The sequence below is a fragment of the Hippoglossus stenolepis genome, chromosome 4 (assembly GCF_022539355.2).
Source record: "Hippoglossus stenolepis isolate QCI-W04-F060 chromosome 4, HSTE1.2, whole genome shotgun sequence".
NCBI classification, from domain to species: Eukaryota; Metazoa; Chordata; class Actinopteri; order Pleuronectiformes; family Pleuronectidae; genus Hippoglossus; species Hippoglossus stenolepis.
In genome coordinates, this window is record NC_061486.1 from 4,302,039 (window position 1) to 4,320,859 (window position 18,821).

Here is an 18,821-nt window from a genome sequence, read left to right on the forward strand (position 1 = left end):
ATGCTAAGATGCACAACTGAGGTCGCGCCCCTAACATCCGCTAAAACCTGCTAACATCTCCTGGTGGTTGGTAACGTGAATTGTGCAGAAGACCTTAAAACGTACAAGGGACATTCACCGTCTTGTCCTATATTCTAAAATAAAACAAAAAAAGTTTGTCTAGTCTGGGCTACTGTAAAAAAAACATGGCTGCCTCCGTCGAGAGGTCCCGCTCCAGATGTGAATATACAGTATTTAAATATAAAGGGGCAGTTCTCGAGTAAAGAAAACAACAAACAGTACAATTTTGATGAAACATAAGCGAAAACATAATTTTATATTAGATTTGTGCCATTAGATCCCTTTCAGCTAAATCCTACACACTGGACCTTTAACAGATAAAAAGCTCCTGATGTGCACAGGTGCGTCTTTTACTATTTCTCCTCCATAATTAACCAAATACTTCTCCATTATTTTTATATTGAGGGCACACAACTCAACACAAATGCACACGCGGTGTCATAAAGTGTGACGCTCGTCGCTGACATGCCCCCAGCAGCGGTGAGGGAGGACGCTCCGCCGCAGAGAGAGAGAGCCTGAGCCGGCGGACCGAGCGGAGCGAACACCCGCCCTGCGCGACGCACAGCCCCGGCACACAGCTCCCTGGAGCGGGCGGAGAAAGGCTGGAGAAGCTCGGGCAGGTGGAGAAAGAGCTGGAACATTCATATTTTTTTGTTGGTTTTTTGGTTGGTATTCCATTGTTTGACTTGAGGATGTACTGGACGCGCTGGTTCACCGGGTAAAGCGGCGGTAGAACAGGATCCCTTCACTGGATATTCATCTCTCTCTCTCTCCACCGCCGTGTGGCTCCGGGAGGCAGAGACGCGTCGGCGGCCACCGCAGCCCGCTGACACCCGGGAGGCAGACAGAGGCGGAAAGTGACCACTTCATCTGCGTGTTCTGTGAGTAAACTACTTCATATACGTGTGTGTTTATTATATTTATGGGGTTTGTGTTGTAGCTCCAGCTGCACGAGGTTTGTTCAAGTTGTGCTGACAAGGCTCCAGATGTGCATCCGGATAATAAACCACCTGAAAGACGCTGGATAGTTTTAGATGGAGACGTTTGCTCCACATCTGGATTTAATAACTTCTGCGCGAGTGACTGGAGCCAGAATTAAACATGTGGGAGATGTGAGTGTGTCGAGATGCTCACAAACCTTTTTCATCTTATCATCGTCTTTATTATAAGGTGGGATAATATTTCCAGTTCGTCAAATTAAAGGTGAACATCTGGCTCTCTTTGAAGTGGGATGAGGTCTGTCTGCCTCTTGATAGCAGCTTAGAGGGAGATATATATATAAAAACGGTATTTGGGGTAAGATAAAAAGCTCAAGGGCAGAGGCAGGTCCTCTTTTTGTTTGTCAGGAGTGTATCTTTAGGTTTGAGCAGAGCTGCAGGCGTCTTCCAACACAACATCCAACTGCTCCCACAGGAACCATCTAATCAGGGATGTGCAAATTACCCAAACTCTAATTTAGTGGCTTGGCTCTGGTTGAATGTTTAGTGTGTTATACTCTCATCTGTGCTTTGCTGGCGACTGGATCTTTAGTCTGATCTTATTGATCTGGATTTTTATTTTTATTTGCTGGGAGGATGCACAGGCAGAAAAGGGGAGTATTATTAAGCCATTACTCAATTAAGGGATGGTTGTGCAATGTTTTCTTTTTCCCTGAAGTTTGTAATATCCTCTCGCTGACAGCAATTAGCGAAGTGGTGGCGAACAGAATAAAGTCACCTTCAAACACGTCAGTAAAATCCCTCTGCTGCCTCTCCATTTCTAAAGCAGGTTCCGTTCAGAGACGCCAAGACAAACAAATTTAAAGTTATTCATTGTGTCACTGCGATATTCAAGAAGATTGAAACCATAAAACTTGCAGAAACTACTTTGTTGTCTGCTTGCCTCCAGAAATGTCCAATTTGAGAAATTCAGATATGGTCCTTTGGAAATACTGGCGATGGAAATGCTGTATTACTGATGTGCACAGCGTCTGAGGGAGACAGACGTGTAAACTCCAGCATGTGTCTTTGAAGTCGAAAAAGGAATAAATGCAGTAATAGGTTCCTGTATTCATGCAATCGTGATTCAAGCTGCTGGTTCTGGTTACGGCAAAGTTGTCCACTCAATCGTTTTTTTGATTCGAGCGCAATTTCATTCATATTCTCCCAAGGCTTATGAGTCGAGTGCATCTTTTTTTACTTCCACTGCTGTGTCACATTTTTCTGAGCTCTACTCGTGGGATATCGTTTTCAACATGGACGCGATCGATATTCAATTTTTGCCTTTGATGTAAAGCAGTTCCAGCCGATTCAGCGAAATCACCCAATGCTTTTATGTTTTTTAAAACTTTCCTCTGGACTTTTTTTCAATTCAGTGGATGATTTCACAGTTGGAGCAGACACTAAGTTGAATTGATGCCTCGCACATGTTGCTGTAACCAGTGGCGTCTATAGCAAATGTCTGGGGTGTGATGTGGTTGTGTTGTGCTTGGCTGCTTTTGTGTTTGTGTTTTACACCTTTTCTGTTGTTGCACTCCATGAGACAGGGGTGCACAAAAGTGATTAGTGGCTTGTTTTGTCAGAATAGACAGAGATCGGCTTTTTCCATCAAATCAACGCAGACATCACTGGACGCCACAATCATATCGAAAAATATTAAATGTTGGCTCAAATTGACGGTAACATATTTAATCTCACTTGCTGGAAATCAGTGTAAAAACCATGTTACATACATCACGGTCTAACGCTGCCATGCTTTTCTGTTACAGCAGCTATCAAGACTCACTGGTGGAAGCAGAACTCTAATTAATGCTTGTGATTTCAAATGGGCTATTATTTAATGCCGTAACGTTAATGTGGATATATATTTCATGAGCCCTAATCTGCTAAAACAATTGTAATATCGGAGCACTCCAGCCGCTCTGCTCAGTTTCCTGAAACCATCTGATAGTGGAGAAGATGCAGTTACAGTCAGAGACAGTCCTAATCAGACGAGCTGCACTTGCATATCGGGGGAATAGACGGAGGGAACGAGCAGCTGTGCCTGTTTCACTTGGCACCGAGTAGAGGTTACCCTTATCCTTCTCAAATGTAAATCAATTACTTGCTTGCAATACATGCTTTAAACGTTCGCACAGCCACACGGGGGGGCCAGGTGCGAGATGAAATGCAATTTGGTCGATGGAAATGGAATATGTCTGTGCAAGTTGCAGCTGTCCCATCATCTTAAATAAAATGATTATTGACGCGGGCCAACAGATATGCGTTTAGGGTATAGCTAATTGAAAATGACAACCCCGGTGAAGGCTCGCCCCTGGGAGGCGAGGAGGAAACGCATAGCAGTAGTGACAGGAGGGAGGCTGGAGATAGAAACTGTCTAACAGAGACAATAGCACCCAGGGGAGGCCTATTTCCACTGGCAAATCTGAGGCTAATAAAGTGCAAAAGGCTAAAGGAATGTCTTGCAGAACACACTTCTTACACTCGTGAACACTACAGGCCTCAGTATATGTTGTGGGAGAACATGTAGTTATTACAAAGGTGAAGCTAGGACGTGTCGTGGCATCACGGGAATCTGTAAACATGTCTTCAGCGTCCAGAGAAAGGCGAGACTGTGGGTTTTGGTCACAGAATGTGGGTCTGGGGCATCTGTCCCTGGGGAGAGCTGAGACGACACGCATTTGTCAAATTAGAGAAATTCTCTTTAGGAAATGTTGGTGAACTTGACAGTGGCAAAGTCGTCCTTGGCTGCATTCCTATCCAAGCACTTTGTTTGTAAGGGAGACCCACTGGTCTTGCGCAGCCTGGAAGACAAACGTCCCCCAGGTCCCATCTGACAACTTAATTTATGTAATTGCTTGGAAGCATCTGTGTTCGAAAGAGTGACTTTCACCCCCCCCCCCACCCCCTCCACTTGTCAGGGTTATGAATGGCTCGGATTTGACGGCCGATGAGTCAAACCGAAAATCTTGAGCCACAGAGATGTTGTCATGCAAAAAATCACGTGTAAAACCACAAAAAAACAAGTTAGTTTGATTATGCATCCATCATCTCGCAGTTTTCTCTCATGTGGTTCTTTGCTCTGTTGGTCAGCAGCTGATCCGAATGGCTGGAATAACTAATAACTAATTGTTTTTGGTTAGCTAATATATATCACCACAGCCCCAGGTTGGGTAACTACGCAGCCCCCTTCATGTGCTTGTCTCTGCGATGTCCTCATTGTGTTAACTTTGAGCATGTCATCCACAGACACCTGCAGGCGTCGTCTGTGCCAACGCTGAAATGTTAAAGGTTATTAATCGCATGTTCGGAACAAGGCAGCAATGAGGATAATGTTTGAGAAAAATTCAAAAACTGAAGAATACACTTTGTTTTTTGGCAATTAGATCTCAACAGAATTCCCTAATTCGTAACCTGAAGGCATTATGAAATTAAAATATCTGCTTATTATGTTTTTTTAACATACGATTTAACCTTTAATGGGGTGAAAATGCAAACCTTTACCATGCTGTATCAAAATCTAGACTTTACACAAAGGGATTCTTCTTCGGCCACCTTCCTGATGTGCTGAGATCGGGGGTGTTTGGAGATGGTCTGTGGAGATGCGATGGAGAAAGTGGTGGTGATGGTGGGAAATAGCCCGAGGACAGAGTGTTTTTCAGTCGGCAGCCCCTGATTTTATGTGACAGTATAGGGCCTTATCTACCGGGGCCATGATGAAGCACAACACTCTTTGATTTTTTTTATTTTTTTTTATCTTCCAAACGTCTTACACTCTCATGCTCGCGACAGATTAGTGAGATGAAGGTGTAACAAAAAAAACGGTTTAAGGGGCGTCGAATACAGCCAAATACAGGGTCTTAGGCTATATCTGCCTCGTGCTGATAGTACAACATTAAAGATTATCTTATATTTCTTAATGCACTTTGACCTTCAGGCTCCAGAAAGTCATAAAATTCAGATTTGTCTTGGGGGCGTGATTTATTTTTAAATGATTCAACGCGTGGCAGACAATAGACGGGGTAGAAAGGTGACACGCGAGGTTTGTGGGTAAACTTTACTTGAACCCACAGCAGCAGTTTGTATCGTCTCCTAATCTAAGACCAGTAGATCTATTGTACTCTGTTGTTTTTCCTTTTTCCCCCCCCGCTGCAGCAGTAAGAGAGAGTCTGTTTCTCGTGTCCTCAAACAGGCCATGGATCCCCCAAAGAATTAGTTAGGGGCACTTTTTTTTTACCCTGCTTAGGATTCATCGGAGCTCCGACCCCTTTCTTTCCAAACATTTCTCTACATTTCTGTGAGAAACTCTGGGCGAACGTCAGCAGTGTTGAGAGAAACACAAAGACACTTCGGGATATCAATGAATTTTCATCTAACATTAGTTGTTGTTGTTGTTTTTTTTAACCTGACTTTGTAGAACTACCTCTTTACATTCTGATCTTTAACCCTGAAGAAAGAAATTGTCTTCAGGCCCGGTTGGTTAATAAGCATTGATGTGAAATAGCTTTTCAGGTTCTTGTAAAAAAAAATATGCCCTGAATCAAAATACATGCTAGTAGTTCATTCCTTCACTCATTTATTCATTCATTTGTATTTTTTTTTATTTTTATGTAATCATCTTTTTCAACTGTCATAACCACAGACTGTTGGTATAAAATCATCGCCCTGCAGCTTAGAAACTCAAAGTATACGTTGTTTTTATTGTGAAATGGATCTATTGTCAGAAATTGAATATAAAATAATCCTACTGATGTTTTCACTAGTGTGTTTGATCTAAATTGTACTAATTATAGTTTTCTTCGCCCTAGAATGGGGTCTGTCATGTTTGGAAGTGCAGGGTGAGGTGAGGGGGTATTCAGCTGCAACATGCAACCTCACCACTAGATGTCACTAAATTCTACACACTGTACCTTTAAATATATTTTTCCCAAAGATGGTTTCTGTCATTTAAGGAAGTTCGTATAACACTGATGTTTGTTTTTATATGATGCTATAAAAAAAGGGGGTGAATATATCTTAATTGACAGCTGAGCCTGACTCGGGGTTGGTCAAGCGTGTGTTTTGGTGGGACCATGATAAAAATTACATCGAGAACATGTCAGTGGCCGTATCTGGGATATTTAGTTTTTGTCTAATAAGAGAAACTACAGATGCATCATTAATATTAACGATCACCTTCATTTTTTTCCGATTTATAAGTTACTCTCTCACATGTTAAAGCACCTAACATAAGATCTTATCTGGTTAACGTGAGAGATTGTCATTCATACGGAGGGTTAATGTCAAATCCTTCCCCAAAAAAATCCATGCAACCAACTCCTGAGGTAGAAATACTGCTCAGATCTCTTTTAGTTGAGCCGTTCTCAGTGTCCACTGTGGTGCAGCCTCGCAGGGCTCGCAGCCCAGTGGACACTTTTTGAACAGAAGGCAGAGATGTTGTACACAGAGAAGAGGAGGAAGAGGAGGAGGTGTTTTAGGGTCACCTTTCTTACAGTACTAAGTCATGCATCCTGCAGGCTCATGATGACTCGCCGCGTTCCACTCTCATGCCTCCTTTCTCCCGAGAGATGAAATGTGTATGGAGGTAACTGTCAAAATACAACTAACAGGGCTGGCTGTGCTTTGCTGTGCCTGTGCTGCACCCCCTGTTCACTCTCTCGTGACAAAGCACTGAATTTATTCCACTCAAGTCTAGTGAATGTCATTTCCTCGGTATTGTACAGTCATGCTGTAACATAGAAGTATGGATAACGGCTAATGTTTAATCATATAGTTCCTTTTTTACCTCGGACTTGACAATTTGGATCCAATACATTTCTACAAAGGGAACTTGGATGTGAATTGGCAATAATATGCACACAACTGCACACACACACATGCATATATACTTACAGACATTGTATGCTTTAACAAATGTGGGTCTTAATACCAGCAAAATGTCCTCCAGATACAGCGATGATGTGAGGCTTCATTAAGCCCGGGCATAAGACAGAGGCACTAATGCTTTTTAAAGGAAAGAACGGGACGAAAGCTGCTCTGTGAAGCTTTTATTCAAAGCCACCATTGTGTGGTGAATGCTGATGTTTGGTTTTTACACAATTTCAGCTGTCAGCTTGCTGTGGGTGGTATTATGGATGTAGTGATTTAGCAAGTAGTCCTGGGATGAAAAAATAAGAGAATAATATTATAATATAAAAAAACGAGATAAAGACATTTGTATGTGCAGCGTTGCCGTGCTTTTTATGATTTCGCATAATTCTCTTCTGAGCCTTTGACGACCAGCTTCCAACTGGTCAGCGACTGGAGTAATTAATCAGCCATTTCCAACATCTGCTGCAAACAAAGGGGACGGCGGCGTGGAAGAGAAACATGAATCTACTCCAGCTAGTTAGTTTAATTAGTCGTCTTTCAAAAGGGAGAAGATAGAACGATGGCTAATGGTTGTGGGGACCATTTTGTTTTTCTGTGTGTGGCTTGTTTACTATAAATTGCCCATGATTGTGCGTTTCCACAGATTATATTTGTGTTATGTTTTACTCATCATCCAGTTTGCCATTAGTCAGTTGTATGGCAGGAAAATAGAAAAGGGAATTTTGAATAATGGTTTTTAATAGTGGTTTTATTCAATTTATGATTGATGATTGATGATTTCATGCTAAGAAGTTTCCAACAAATCATATAATCTTATATAATCATATGCTATAACCTTTGGGTGTTTACTAACGTATGGATGAGGGTTTAAATTTAATAACTAGCCACGACTTATTAAATCTACGAACGTGCAACAGTAGCTGATGATTATATATTTACATTAATCTAACATCATGTCAGACAATAGGTTTTATTTTAAATCACTTTTTGCATCATTCTTAGAGAAAGAAAGTGATGATCTAAATATTCCGCTGATGGAACAATTAAACGTAGTTTGGTTATCGCAGTATTTGTGAAGATAGTGTGAAATTCACGCTATTCGTTTGAACAGGTAAATTAAAAAATGAAGGTGCTGTCTAAATATTCCAGTGCAGCTTTTTTTTTATAGCTTGTTATTGGAGCAGCTGAAGAACGTCTGGCTTTGTTTTCTGGGACATTATGCTAATGTCTCAGATGTTCCACTGTATACCAGCAGCCCAATCATATCTAAACATATAGAGAGATAGTATAGGAAGTGCCTAACCTTAACCTAATTCACTCACACATTCCCTCATTGTACATTCTGTTCCCTTTTTAATGAGTTTTTTAAAATTCCTCTAAATCAAATCCCCACGAGCTGTCAAAAATGTTTAATTCTCTATCGATTGTGTTGTTCTTATGTTTTCTCTTAATGCATTTTGAATGAGTGAAAACCACTAACTTCAGTGTTAAGGATTAAGATGCATTGATTACAATTTTTATCAGTGCACCATAATAAAACTAATCTGCAAATTTGTTTCCTGTCAACTAATGTTCACGCAAAAGACGTTATTTACGATGCACGTCCCTAATTTGGTTGCTAATGTTAACAACAAGTAGCATCTCTGTATTCTCCCTGGAATAGATCACAGTAATTGATCACTCAGGGAGAAGAACAGTGGAGATCCCACTCAGATAAATGGAGAATTAGCTCTACACTATATATATATATCTCACTGCCACACATGCAGCATGGGACTTCACAGAACTGCACGGGGAATACAATTTTCACAGGCTGCTAGTGTTCCACTTTTCAGCCTGTTCCACACTGACCACACAGTATTCTCGGGGATGGAGGACGACCGCAGGCTCTTCCAAAAAAAAAACGCCTTTACTACCACCCTTTAAATTCCATGGGCCATACTGGAGTTACCATAGCAACGTGACACCTTGATTTGCGCAGCACATTATTGCTCGGCTTAGATGCGACCTTTACCCCACCACAGATCTAATAGTTGGTCTCCTCTTCCCAATGCTCACTGCTTCTTAACCATAATTGCCTGCATTCAGTCAGGTATCGACATAATCCCAAAATCAGGATTAATCAGGATTAAAAGCATCTTGGTTCATTCACAGGGATTTTTTTTACCATCAAAGCAAGACTTTTAAAAAAGTAAGTTCTAAAAGTATGTGTGTGCTTTTCCCTTCTCCTCTCTCTGAGCCCTCAGTAAGCCATCAGGGGGTGGGCCACTTTGCACCGATTTCATTATTAAATGGACTGATAAGTGGGGGTATATAACACCAGCATGCTAATAATAGAGCGGTAAACATGTGCTATTCAGATGTATTGTAAGCAGCCTATAATTTCCTGCAGAGAGGTTGATGTGTTTGAGAAATAACTGAGTAGCTGACAGTGTTGCTATGTAATAAGTTCTCATTTAATTTCTAACTGTGGCTGTAACCAAAGAAACAACCTCAGGCACAGACACTGATAACTCTGATATTTTCTAATTTGGAATTTGACATTATCACTGAGTTTTAAATCCCAGGTATCTTCCTCTACATGAGCCATGACACGTTCTCTCTTGCCATTGCACGTTCTACTTCTTCTGCGGAGTGGAACATCGTTGCCGTTTTGTCTGGATTCAGATCACACTATTAAAAGTCAGTGTAACATTCCTGCACAGGTACTTGTCTTAACTGCGCTGACCTGAGGTGTCGAGCTCCCACAATGAGCCCGGAGACAGTCCCCTTATGTGCCCCATCACGTCCTCATTAAATCTCAATTTTCAGCAGAGCTAATTTAAAACATAATTGTGTGACACACGGAACCCGTGTTCTGCTGTTTCCTGTGAACGTGGACAAATTGACGTGCTCAGCTCCTCAGAATGTGTGTGTGTGTGTGCAGCAGCCGAGGACCGTCAGCATTGTGAGTCTGCAGAACTATGTGTACGGTGTGCAAAGACGTAAAGTAGCTGTCATGGTGGGTATGTAAATGTGGTCTTTAAAATGCGTCGCTCATACGTTTGTGCAGGACTCAAACACAGACTCTTTTGAGAAGGTGTCTTTCAGCAAAAAGCCGAGTTTAGACAACACTGATGAATATTAAAGAGGGATATTTCTGGGTTGATGGGTTATTTAGTCTGGGCCTGTCGTGAAGCAGGGTTTTGTCATTGTTTTAAGGTCAGAATGAATTGATAAATTCATGTATATTCTCCGAGGAAAGAAACGGTCCAAGATCTTAAAATAACCAGATGCTTTCAGGGATTTGTGTCCTCTGGCAGACTTAGGTGGAGTGGATGTATTTCCTTGGTGTGGTGAGAGAAAAGGGCTTTAACTCCGAAAGTTAAGCACCTGCAAAATGTAATTCACAACATGCTACATTGCATAATTTACAAATTAGGCTTAACATTTTATTGAGCATGGGCAGAAATGTCCCCACAAGCCAGCCAGTAAATTTAACTCATCGTGCGACCTGTCTGCCCCCCCCCCCACACACACACTCTCCTCTGATATGTCATCTGGAAAAAAAACAGAGTCTTTATGGAAGGTGCAGTCAGCTTTGTGAAAAGATTAGGGCCCCGGTCCACTACACCACAGTTCAGTACGTCGATATCAGGTGTCCCTGGGCCATCTGTCATTATCTGTGGTTGACCACTGCCACACCAGTTGTTGTTTTTTTAGCTGGGCCACACAACCACTACCACCCGGCACCGTTAAAACGCATAGATGATAACCTGCAGTGATAATTAAACTTGAAATGCAACGTGACATTATTTGTTTGGGTTCATTCATTTGGAGCGTTTTTGCTGTGTGAGCGGTTCCACTCCAGACAAGTGGGTTGTCTATACGTAACTGCTCCAAAGAGCTGAGCTGGCTGATGTACATATTCAGGCCTCTTGGTTTGAGAAGGGGCAGCTGTCTCTTCACCTTATCCTCAACCAGACGAGATAAAGGTAAAACGGTGAATATTAAAGATAAGCTGGAGTTGGTGTAATGTTTGTGCACCAACAAATCACCAACAAATACCCCAGAATGAGATCCAGCGCCTGGGACAACAAACAGCACAGCCATGTTTTCATGCAGAGTCTGGAGAGACTCTTTTTACCGCGAAGCAGGTGCAGGAAGTGTTAATGTTGTAGTTTCTATTAACAGCGCACCAACATCACAGTGGGTCAGCCATTAATTCCAGCAGCCTTCACTCGCTCGGTTCTTCACACATCTGCTCTCTAACAAGTGCTTTCTTTTACTTCTGGTGTTTTGTGTGGGTTGTTTTATTATTATTATTATTAAGGGACCAGAAGAAAACGAATTGGCTGTCAAACCTAGATTTAGACTAAAGGCCATTCAGTTCCCTTGAATTCAAACAAGACCGACAGCTAAGCAAACAAAACATTGCAGATCATGAAATCTTAATCTCCATTGCAGAAGAACGATAGGTTGGTGAAAGGGAAAGTGAATTAAAGTCTCCCCCATATGAAACATTTAAATCTGTGAGATCCAGATCCATAAATTACTCCCTGGGAAATAAAACACCTCACAATGTTAAATCTAAAGAAAGTTAAAGAAAGTGAGAAAAAGTTACTGGATCTGCCCTTTTGTCCTCATCCGCACCAAAATGTAATTTGTTCTTTCTCTGCAAACAAACAAAGAAACAGGGGTGAAAACATAACCTCCTTTAGCGGAGTGTTTTAAAAATGGTGTCATGCATAAAGTAACCGAAGTTGACCTGGTTTTATCAAACAATAGATAGTTCCTAGCTACTAGCAAACAGTATTTGTTGGGGAGCTTCTGAGAAGGCCTGCAGACAGATGTTTGGATTGTTTGTTTTGTTGTATTTGTTGAATTTGGGATGTGATGTGTCCTTTTGGGAAAAGCGTAAAAACCTCTGGGGGATTGAAACCTTCTCTGGAGCTCATATTTACCCCCGAGCTTTAGTTACACATCACGTGCATCAGTGGCTGTCGGTGTTTTCGGCTCGTTTATGTACTTTTAACTCAATATAATCAGTGAGATCGACAATAACCACGAAAATGTTTACTTGTACTCGATGGACTGAATCTTTCTGTTTACGTTCTTCATAGTAAGCCAAAGAAAGAATCTCTTATCACTTTGTCCAACAAACCAAATTCAATCTGTTTGAGACATTTTCAGCTCACAACAGTGTTTTTGCAGCAAAGAAACAGTTTCTTTTTTTCACAATATGCTACAACTGGAGTTAAAAAACAAAGATAAATAGAAGACGAGCCCTCTGTTTATCCTCCTGAAGCTTGTAAGCGTCACATGTTCAGAGGTCCCGTGGGAAATATGCTCCACTCATAAATGACAAACGGTGGAAGAGCAGAGTGGTGCATCCTCCCAGGAGAACGTCTTTGACTTAACAAAAGTGTGTGAGCAGGCACATTGAGAGTGTAGATTGTTTTTTGGGAAAAAATGGAAACTAAATGGAAACCATTAACCTACATTGTTCTGTCGGGCTCTGAAACCTACCGGTGTTAGAAGTAGAAGCGACGTGCTCATTGTGATCAGACACACATCTGAAACTGAGCTCTTTGGTTAATTGTGGAACTGGAACATTCTTCAGTAGAGTCGTCAATGTTCCCTTTGAATTCAATTAAGCTGCAAACTCATAAATACATCATCACTTTGACTTTAAATGCAAACAACTACTTTGCTCACTTGTCTATTATTCATTCTTTGTCATCTCTTGTATTCAGTCTCTTGTTTATATTCTTATTTGTTGTCCTTTTATATTTAGTACTTCACTGTGTATTCTAGTACTTTATTGTGTATCTTCTACTTAGGGAGTATGTGCAGTTTTTAGTACATTTTATGTTTATTACTTTCTATTTTGAGATATTTTAATTCTTCATGTCTGTTTTATTGATACTTCACTCTATGTGCAATACCCTTGACATGCTGCTGTAACACAATCATTTTCCAATCTATCCATCCATCAATCCATCTATTTATTCTTATTTCATTTAATTTCAGTCCTCTAAATATGCCAGATTTTTGTCATCAAGATCCAAAAAATTATTCCCTATAGGAAATCCGTGAAAAGGTCACAATGCTGAACAAAATTCTAAAGAAAGCGAAATTCCTGGATCCGCCCCCTGATCCAGATCTGCACCCAAATTTAACAAGTTCTTCCCTGAACCAAGTTTAGTATGAATCCATCCAGTAGTATTTATTTTATCTTCTTTACAAAAATACAAACATGGAATAAATCCTGACCCCCCCCCCTGGCGGAGGTAATAAAAGGGATAATTGAAGAGGTTGATATGACGAGGACAGATTTAAGAATAATGAATAAATACAAATAAATCATCAAAGAGAAAGAGAAACTCCTCAAATTCATGTTTTAAACCGAACAACAGTTCCCATCAAATCCCCAGCTGCTCATTTGATCCACTGATCCACACTGAGCTTGTCTTCTTGATTAGCTCCAGAGGAGGGTGATTATGTTGTTGCTGGTAAGTAAACACGTGTCATTGTCAGCGCTGACGGTTCTTTCACCTCGTCGCTCCACATGGTCCGATCTTCGTTTTGCAAAATAAGTCACGACTAGTTATTGGAAGAAATGAAGTAACACATTTTGATCGGCTACAGTTAATTGAATATGCCAACACAGTTTTAATGACCTTGTTTTGAGCAGCACTACTCCCTTCAAAGATGGAGAGCAGGTGTTTCCGTCCAAGTTCTCTGCTGCAGGAATCCTCCGAGGAGCAGCGTGGCCTTTCCTCTGATGCCACTGTCACCAAGCTGGGGCCGCCAATGCTGCTATTATAGTATTTTAAGCACTGTTGTGGGGATTTTTTCATTTTAGAAAGTTCCATTTCTTTTTTTTATTGTCGTTTCAGTGTCAGCGAATACCGATCCAGACAGTTTATTTTTATGCAGCTTCGCCCAGAGGCATTATCTTTTCAGGTTGTCCTTAAAGTCTGAACGTATGTCTGCCCCTTTTCCTCGAAAACGCGATATCTCGAGAACGTACACACATTCACTTGGACTCAGGAGTGAACTGATAACTGATAGAGTTTGTTATTAAAAGGTCAAGGTCACTGCAACCTCGCAGGTTTCCCACTCTCGTGAAGGCCAGGAGGGAATTTCACGGCATCTGGCACAACTGGATTTAATGGTAAACTGATGAGATTTTCATTGTCAAAGGTCAAAGTCACTGTGACCTCAAAAAATATGTTTTTGACAGGAAATTCTTACATTAATTGATAGATACATTCATCATTTTATTATATGAGTCTTCAGGCATGGATGTAAAGTGCAACCTGACTGGTTGGCGGTGGTATAAAACCACAAGGCTCTAACTGTAGTAATCAGGGTCCAGCTAATTAACTGTGTATATTGGCCAAAGGACAAAAAGAAAGTAATGGCTGATGTTTTGTGTGATCTCTGAAAAACAGGCTTCTATACATACTGACTAATGACGGCTTTGAAGAGAAACAAGCAGATGACAGTGGGTCAGTTTCACAGCAGAGTGCTGAGGCAGAGATGACAGCAGACTCTCCATGCTTTGCAGTACATCGTGCAGCACAAAAGAAGTGGTTTTTCTTTTGTGAATATCAATCCAAATTTCTTTCAGGAAAAAATATCTACAATAACAAAACAAGCCTTGATATTTTGGTGAGACTGTTATCTGGTTCTTTTAAAGAGGCGATAACAGGGAAAATACAAAACATTGCCCGGCCACAACAGAATCGAGTGGGTTCTGTGTACCAGCATGACTCAGTTTCAAAGAAACTTTTCATCTCAGGTTTATTGATTGGACTCTTTTTTTGGGGGTAAATGCACTTTGAATAGAAGTATAGACCAGATCTGTCTACTTGCTTATGAATAAATATCACATTTCATACGTTCTGTTATGAAAACAGACTGCAGAGATGTAAATTGATGTTAAGCTGACGGTGTAGAAATCAACACTCGAACCTAATCTTGTAATTTGAAACGGTGGCATTGCATCGCTTGTTGTTACTCTGGGAAGTTAACACACTGCTGCCTGCTGTAGGTTCTATCACTACTCTTGAACTTACACTGACAGTAAAGGGCAGACGTTCCCTTTGAAGACATTGAGTGAACCTATGTCCGTCACATATGCCGTTAAAGTTTGGTATGAAAAGCTCAGAAAGAAAGTTGGGACTGGTCAAATAGAAAGATACGTTATTTTTTAACTTGTCAACCTCATGATGGTGAGTTGTGGTGAAGCCGTCATAATTAGTTTGCATCCATTAATCCACAGAGAGGAGTGAGTGTTCAATGCATCATTAAGAATGAACTGTTGTTTTAGTATTTTATTTATTTTTTGTATTAACTTGCCGGCTACATATAATTTAATGATCTTAAATAGACTTGGTGGCAGAGATGACTGATGAATATTCTGATGTGATGAGCAGACGAGTGATATTTCAAGGCTTTCGCACAACAGGGGGTTTGACACAGTAAACAAAAAGAAATGCTCTTCTGTGAATATCCGTCAGTTAGCTGCACCACGTCAGGGTCGTCGGGAGGAGTTAAGTCAATCGCGTGACGCTGACATCGAGCAAGTGGCAGAGTCCACCGCGGATAACAGGTTGTATCCAAAGTATTTATTCAGGTAGCAATTATTTCAATAAAGAGTTTCAGCTCAAATGACGTTTACAGAATTAAGCAACGGTGATTTATGACAAAAAACAAAGATAAATGAATGTGCAAATTAATCAAACACACAAAAACACCACATTTTGCTTTTAGCATAATTGTACAGTGTTGTTGTTGTACATGTGGGCCTGGCTTTTTTTATTTATAGTATGATGATATATTATGAAGAATTACAATCACGGTACGCCTCTTCATTAACTATACACATATTCTTTATATTGACTGAAGGATTTTTGATGTCGCGATAAATCCCCGAAAATAACAGTTTGCCCTTCTCCTGATCCCCAAATAGCTGCGGGGATGATTAACACTTCTGTGGCTCACCCCCTCCCTCAGTCCAGGAAATGACAGTCATTTCACCAGCCTCAGTATGCACCCCTGCACTGCTTCATGAAACAATGATGGGTTTTTTTAACAATGACAAGTTCATAATAGCATAGGTTTATGCAACGTTCCTCATTTTCCCTGCAATCACAACCCGAGCGATCCATAATCATCAGGCTGCAACTTGCAGAGAAGTCTTTTTTTTCCCACTCACTTATTAGCAGAGTCGTGTTGAAGTAAAAAAATAAAATAAAACTGCTCTGTGCTCACAGTCCCTCTTAACCTATTTCTCCAACTGATCTCTGCTTGCCCTGAATTCTTCCACCTAACTTCATGTATGTGCTCCACTTCAAACCGCAGCACCTTGCTCGCCGGGGCTTTGAAGTGTCAGCGTCTTCTTCCGAGGACACGCAACCATTCCGTGCACATACCTCGTGCTCACGTCTTCATCCCGACAGCCATCGCAGGGCGGCAAACGTGTCATTTTACCTCTGTGCTCGCTCCATTCAGGTGTGCTCAGTCTTGTGGTGAACACTATAATTGCCTGTGCTACTCTTCCCTTTGGTAATTGTCTTTTGATTGAGGTCATCAGGACAATTAAAACCATTGAGGGGTGAAAAGAGGAAGCGAGAGGCTTGAGACAGCAATGCTTTGTGGTAAAATGGACAAGGGGAACGTATGGGAGGGATAATATGTGTGGGGGGGGGGTAGGAGACTGTACAGAAACGGTTTAACTGCACACACTCATCAGTGTATTAATTACAAGTCAAAGATCTCGTGACAGGAGAGTGTCACCGGTGATCCTAGAGGTTGAATCCTCTGTTTCTAAGAAGTCATGTGTGTGTGCGACGGAATTAATTAACCTCAAAACAAATGCTAAGATAGCATTGTAATTAATAATGAATGAATATCATGTGACTTACTAAGAACATATTGCACAATCCCTCCCCTGGTGCGTATAGTATTTTTATTTCCAATTTTTTATATTTTTTTATATTTATACATGCACAAATACATCACAGCAAATTCCTTGCATGTATAAACCTGATTCTGAAGTTTTTATGTTGTTATGTAATTTGCCGTAAAATAAAAAAAAAACATTCATCTGATCTACTTCAAACTTCAAAGGTGACACGTTCAATATTAATACATTTTGAATAAACAGGTGAAAACAATCTGTAGCAGTGGATGCTGGGATTGTTCGACACTAAATGACACCAGTGATCAGGACTATGCCAGGTTTCAAAGAAATATCTGCACTTTGGAAATTTCACAGCTCACAAGCACTTGAAGTGGAAGTTCTCATAATGTTGCTACATGTATCTAATAACTTTATTATTCGGCTGTTTTATATTATCAGTTTAGTTTAACTACGCAGAGAAAAACTTTAGCTGCTGTTCCGTGTCAAATGTGACATTGTTTCTTGAAGCGTTACTCAACCAATCTGCAACCAGCAGCGTCACAAGTCCAAACATGCAGCCCATTCAAAACAGGCGTGTGTAGAACCGGCACTGCAGTCGTTAAATGTAGCCTAAATTCTCCTATCTCCGACTCCAGCTTTGATGACAGAAAAAAAAACGGTCACGGCCCAAAGATGGCGAGATCCACCTTGTCTCTGCAATCTTGACAAACCAGCTGGTTGTGTCAGTTTAGGGGAGAAACTTCTCATGACGAATTACATCTCTTAAAAAAAAAGGAAATCATAAAGTTACATCAAACAAAAACTGCAGATATGTTTTCACTGATTTGCTTTGAGGCCCCTTTGGCAAATCTGTGTTATTTTTGTCAAAATGCTGGTTCTTAAAAATAAAACACATCACTCAGCCAAGTTTTTTGTAAAAATAAAAAATCGGGTCAGTAGTTTCTGGGATGTCGCTTGTGGCAGGAGGAGATGGAGCCGGATAAACTGTTCAAATGTTTCTGAGCATTCACACATCGTTTGTCTCGACTCTACCAGTCGGTTGAATGTCAGGTATGAGGCCAGAGTTCGAAAAGATGCGCTCGTCCCCAGGAGTACCTCCTGGATCGTGTGACACATTTTATATATATTTTTCCTATCTACATTCTGTGTGAATGTGTGCACCAGTGAAGCGTGGGCAGAACAAAGTCGTCTCCTCTGTCACTGTGTGGGAGACGGTGGTGGATCTGTAATAATACACATTGAATGGTCCGGGGGTGTTTCAGTTACGTGAAGTTTTGCCGTCCTCCTGTTGCGGCGACTTATTGTGAAGCTACCAAAAGAAATAACCCTAATTGTCTCTGGTGTAGACAGTGGCAGCAATCATTTGTCTCGCACTTCTTCTAGTGTTTTTTGGGGCATGATTCGACACAAACTTCGAGATATCCTTTTTCAGCTGAATGGACGGTTGAGCATCAAAAGTATCAGCGAGCCGATTCATGAATATACCAATTGATAGCGGCTCACTGAGGCTTTAGGAGGCGGCAACGACACTTATCACACTGCACAGTTCCTTAAAAACCAAGTAATTAGCGAAGGGTTTACCCCAATTAGAGTTTCATTACCCATTTTGATGACCATCAGTGACCCTGTTTTAATAGAGACCGTCCCTGTTGTTGGTTTCAGTATAGTTGGAGGGAGCAGCGTCTCTCTCTCTCTCTCTCTCTCTCTCTCTCTCTCTCTCTCTCCTCAAACTCGATGGAGAATTGTTGCGACTCACTAAAAAGGCTTCAAACTGGGGGAAGATGTCAACTCTCTTGGCAATGCTGATAACCCCCATTGTTCCATACGTTGCCCGTATGCCTGCAAACCTCATCAAAGACAAAGAGGCACTAATCAGGAGCGTTCACGTTGCTCCTGTTAGACTCGAAGGACTCTGTTCTATCCTTCATCTTGCGCCACCAACGTCATAATCGTAATTAAGACTCAAGAGGGTGGACAGATTGTTGGAAAGCAGCTGT

The 18,821-nt window shown here is 41.1% G+C and overlaps 1 protein-coding gene across 2 annotated transcripts in view; it reads left to right on the forward strand.

Annotated features, from left to right (window-relative positions):
- The first annotated feature begins 552 nt into the window (after positions 1-552).
- cntn5 (contactin 5) overlaps positions 553-18,821 on the forward strand; it is a 103,737-nt gene continuing 85,468 nt past the window's right edge. For both annotated transcript variants that reach the window (XM_035155474.2, XM_035155475.2), the window contains exon 1: positions 553-941. The gene's annotated coding sequence lies outside the window, so the exon portion shown is untranslated. The remainder of the gene's footprint in view (positions 942-18,821) is intronic.